The sequence below is a fragment of the Acipenser ruthenus genome, chromosome 51, assembly GCF_902713425.1.
Source record: "Acipenser ruthenus chromosome 51, fAciRut3.2 maternal haplotype, whole genome shotgun sequence".
NCBI lineage: Eukaryota > Metazoa > Chordata > Actinopteri > Acipenseriformes > Acipenseridae > Acipenser > Acipenser ruthenus.
Genome location: NC_081239.1, coordinates 3,268,148 through 3,273,920, shown reverse-complemented (window position 1 = coordinate 3,273,920; position 5,773 = coordinate 3,268,148).

Genomic DNA, 5,773 nt, shown 5'->3' with positions numbered 1-5,773 from the left:
TCATTAAGACGCACAGTTGTTACAAAGATTGCAGGTTGTAACACAAACGGTGAAAACGTCCAAGGGGGGTGAACACTCACTATAGGCACTTGTGGCGAAGTGGTGAGCGAATATAAAACAGACAGACAATGATTTCCAGGTGCAAGGGTGTTTATTGATTTAATTAACAATGTCCAGAGCCTTATGGCAAACACCTGTAAATAATAATGATGGAGTGATACAGCGGCGTGTATCACTCGGTATTTGTAAATCCCCGGGTTTGACCCGTAACCAAAAGTCCAGTTTTACACACCAACACTAAACAAACACAGTTCTTAGAGATAGAGAATACGTGCGAGTGGTGTAATACGGTTCTCTGTGAGATGCAGAGGTGAAAGTGATGTCCGGGTTTATGCTGGCTTTCGCTACAGCCCCGGCTCGTGCAACTGGTAGTCTATTAAAAACAGTGACAGTTAACAAAACACTAACAAACACAAGACAAAACTCACAGTTCACGATACAGCACGCAGACTCCTTGTAGGTTTGCAACACTAACCATTTACCAAGGAACAGATCACGTCAACTATGACCCCTATTTATACCCTCGCTCATGACCCCTAGGTTAACGAGCGCATCCGCTCCTCCAATCCTCAGATGCCACACCGTTTACCGTCTGGGTCATTGAGTTTGGATACCGTAGCTGCGCCCCTTTCCTAAATGACCAACTTCCACCTACCCTACGGAATAAATTGTGGTGCCATTTAGTTAAGGGTACTCTGTTCCCGTTACACAGTGCCCTCACAGGTCGAGAGGGAGATCTAACACCAAGCACCATACGATCTCTGTCACAGTGCTCCATCTAGAATATTATTACATATTTAAAAATTGACACAAACTAAACTGACCTTCAAATGATGAAAACAGCATTTTAATAATTGTGATTAATAATGATACTACCAGGGTCGGGTATATTCAGCTTGTTTTTCAATTCCAATTCCATTTCCAGTTCCTTTTTAAAATCAATTCTAAGTCCCTTCTTTGAATTGGAATTGATTAAAAAGGAATTGAAATTGATTGAATGTTACTAGAATATACAACCACTTGTTTCAGTCTACATTATAGCATCCAAATGCAACAGATTTCCTTGGTAAAGAAATACATTTTCTGACTAAATACATTAGTCTGGTTGCTCTGATTCCTAGTTGCTTGAATCACAGGAACATCAAAATATAATATGGGGTATAGGTGACACATTTCTTGTAATATGCAAAGGCTGCTGAAGTATATAGGCTAGATCCAACAAACTCCTTCTCTCAACAGCTGCCTCTGGAACTTCTAATTGCTTGTGATCATGTGATTCTCCTATGTGTTCAAGCAGTTATGCAACAGATAGTGAGTAGATTGTGCCAGTACCACAGTCAAATGTATTCCTTGTAAATTACAGGGGAAAAAAAGATAGCTGTTATTTTCAGACAGTTATGTAAAGTTAGAATACCTTATCTTTACTCTTCTATATGTTGGGCACTTTGGTATGAAACAGACACTAACAGAAGTAGATTGGAGTAAAATAGAGAAAACATCCACAGAAAAAGGATGGCTGTTTTTTTTTTTTTAAATGTAGTACTAGAGGTGCAAAACAATTACATCCCAAAAGTAGACAAATCTAAATCTAAAACAAAAAGGCCAAAATGGTTTAATAGATCAATTAAAAAAAATATTCAGCGAAAAAAGGCACTTTACAGAGCGTTTAAAAGGGACCAAAAACAAAAGCACACAGAAGTTAGAAAGGCCAAGAGAGAGACAGAAATGAACATTGCTAAGGGGGTTAAAACTAATTCCAAAATGTTTTTTTCCAATAAACAGCAAGTGAACATTCAAAGAGGAGGTTAAATGTCTAAGAGACACAAATGGTAAAATCATAGAAAAATTATTACTTTTCACAACCTGTCGACCTGTTCCTATCCACTTTTAAATAACTTTAGCATAACAGAGGCAGAAGTGTTAAAGGGACTAGGAGCGCTTAAAATAAACAAATCCCCTGGGCCGGATGAGATCCTCCCAATAGTACTCAAAGAAATGAAAGAAGTTATTTACAAACCGCTAACCAAGATCATGCGTCTCTTGTCACAGGGGTTCTACTGACAGACTGGAGAATTGCAAACATAATAGGGCAGCAGTGAGGAGTAGTGGTTAGGGCTTTGGACTCTTGACCGGAGGGTTGTGGGTTCAATCCCAGGTGGAGGAGACTGCTGCTGTACCCTTGAGCAAGATACTTTACCTAGATTGCTCCAATAAAAACCCACCTGTATAAATGGGTAATTGTATGTAAAAATAATGTAATATCTTGTAACAATTGTAAATTGCCCTTCAGAAGGGTGTCTGCTAAGAAATAAATAATAATAATAATAAAGATCCACAAAAAGGGAGACAAGGGCTTTGGACTCTTGACCGGAGGGTTGTGGGTTCAATCCCAGGTGGAGGAGACTGCTGCTGTACCCTTGAGCAAGATACTTTACCTAGATTGCTCCAATAAAAACCCACCTGTATAAATGGGTAATTGTATGTAAAAATAATGTAATATCTTGTAACAATTGTAAATTGCCCTTCAGAAGGGTGTCTGCTAAGAAATAAATAATAATAATAATACAGATCCACAAAAAGGGAGACAAAACCGAACCAGGTAACTACAGACCAATAAGCCTGACTTCTATTATATGTAAACTTATGGAAACTATAATAAGATCCAAAATGGAAAATTACCTTTATGGTAACAGTATCCTGGGAGACAGTAAGCATGGTTTTAGGAAAGGGAGATCATGTCTAACTAACCTGCTTGATTTTTTTGAGGATCCAACATCGACAATGGATAATTGCAAAGCATACAACATGGTTTATTTAGATTTCCAGAAAGCTTTTGACAAAGTCTCACATAAGAGATTAATTCTCAAACTCAACGCAGTAGGGATTCAAGGAAATGCATGCACATGGATTAGGGAGTGGTTAACATATAGAAAACAGAAAGTACTGATTAGAGGATAAACCTCAAAATGGAGCGAAGTAACCAGTGGTGTATCACAGGTATCAGTATTAGGTCCTCTGCTATTCCTAATCTACATTAATGATTTAGAGACTGGTATAGTAAGCAAACTTGTTAAATTTGCAGGGGAGACAAAAATAGGAGGAGTGGCAAACACTGTTCTGAATGCCCCTTTATCTAATCTCCATTTGTGACCCCTGGTCCTTGTTTCTTTTTTCAGGATAAGAGTTCAAAATGATCTAGACAGCATTCAGAACTGGGCAGACACGTGGCAAATGACATTTAATTGAGAAAAGTGCATGATACTGCAGGCAGGCAATAAAAATGTGCATTATAAATATCATATGGGAGAAACTGAAATTGAAGAAGGAATCTATGAAAAAGACCCAGGAGTTTATGTTGACTCAGAAATGTCTTCATCCAGATAATGTGGGGAAGCTATAAAAAGGCCAAAAAGATGCTCAGATATATTGTGAAAAGTGTTGAATTTAAATCAAGGAAAGCAATGTTAAAACTTTACAATGCATTAGTAAGACCTCATCTAGAATATTGTGTTCAGTTCTGGTCACCTCGTTACAAAAAGGATATTGCTGATCTAGAAAGAGTGCAAAGAAGAGCGACCAGAATTATTGGGGAACCAACTCCCCAATAATGTTGTTGAAGCTGACACCCTGGGATCCTTCAAGAAGCTGCCTGAAGAGATTTTGGGATCAATAAGCTACTAACAACCAAACAAGCAAGATGGGCCGAATGGCCTCCTCTCATTTGTAAACTTTCTTATGTTCTTATGTACACACTAATGTGTACAGGCAGTGTGGTCCAGTGGTTAAAGAAAAGGGCTTGTAATCAGACGGTCCCCGGTTCAAATCCCACCTCAGCCACTGACTCATTGTGTGACCCTAAGCAAGTCACTTAACCTCCTTGTGCTCCGTCTAGACTCTATGGGGTGAGACGTAGTTGTAAGTGACTCTGCAGCTGATGCATAGTTCACACACCCTAGTCTCTGCAAGTTGCCTTTGATAAAGGCGTCTGCTAAATAAACACATAATAATACAGCATGGGGTATATAATAAGACCAGTCCCAAATAATAAACAAATATCCGTCCCACAATAATACAAACATGGTCACCAGTCCTTGGTGCGTGCAGTAGTGCTTGTGGTGGGTGATATAGTTTTATATTTGTGACAAAGATGCAGTGTTGTCCGGTTTCGTGCTGGCCCCTGGCGACTGGAACTGTGTTAACTGTCTGATAACGTACAAGACAAGGCAAGACAATTACAAACAAACACCACTCATGATTTTTGGTACAATACACTTTCACTGTCCTTCTGGCTTCTACTCACTACAAACCAATGCAAAGGAACAGATTGCGATTCTCCGTCCCCCTTATATGCTGTCAACCATGACCCCTTGGTAAACAAGTGCAGCTGTCTCTCCTATCTGCAGCTGCTACATCGTTTCCCTTCCGGGTCAATACATTCCTGCAATGGAGTCTCGCCTTCTTCCAGACTGACCGACTTCACGGCCCGGGGATAGACTGTCAGGCCAGCCCGTCCAAAGACTTCTCCTTACGCTGCTTAGCGCCCTCACAGGTCAGGAGGGAGATTTACAACCAAAACTCATTGTATTTCTGTCACACCATTATACCAGAAAAAATTGGCAGAAAACAGTCTTTTGTGTTTTTTTCCATTTTCCCATTGCAGACTGTACTAACAACAGTATTTCTCCTGAAAATGTATATTCAACTGCATACTTCACAATTGCAGATTGATTAAAAGAGGTGTCTACCAAAACAGTAATATAGTAAATAAAGCGCAGACACTATTGTAGTGGCCTCTAGTGTCTGTCAGAGTAATTGCAGGCAATCCCAGTCATCCAATCATCCTGATCTTCTTTTTAGTACGGCCCTTGCTGATGTCGCCATGTCGTGTTCATTTTGCAAACAAAGGTCCTGCCACACCCGTGTGTCGCAAACAACTAAACTTGAATCTAAACAAAATGTAACTTATTTCATCGTTCATGCCTTGCAACAGCATTTAAATAAAACACTTTGATTGTCGTTTTTTTTTTTTTTTTTTTGGTAACTCACAATGGATTATTACTGTTGGTATTCTTTTTTATCTTACGCTGTTTAGAAAAAAAAACTCTTATAGGGAAGCACTGAGCCTGCTAAGGAATGCAGCTGTCACGTGACAGATTTGCATTCCACTGCAAAGCAGCTGTGCGAGCATGCTTTAAATCTGCTACAGACTGGAGAGACCAATCTTTCTTTCTCTTTGAGGGAGGGAGCCTCTTCCTTCTTACTCCTCTGTTAGCCACCATTTGAGTTGAATATGCAGCCCTACGCTTGTAAAGCAGTATTTCCAGCTACCTCACCGTTTGGAAACTGAAGATTTTATAGATGTTTTTTTTTCTTGCTTATTACTTATTTATACCAGTACCACGTAACAAAAACAAACATGTCCTTGCAGAGCAGTTCAGCAAGTGGGTAATGTTAATAAATATTTCTGTATTTTGAAATTAAAAAGTTTCATTTGACTCCAATTATATACATTTGTAGAGGGGGAGCTAACTGTGGGGTTAAAAGTACTGCATCCTAGCTCTAAACTTGCTGAAGTTTTGCAAACCCAGTAGCTGGGTTACTAGAGGGGAAGATTAACCAGTACAGTGTCAAGCAACACAAATCGTGACAAATAAAAAAAGAAATCTAAAAAATATCATTTATTGTGCATTGGATCATTAAAAAAAAAAAAAAA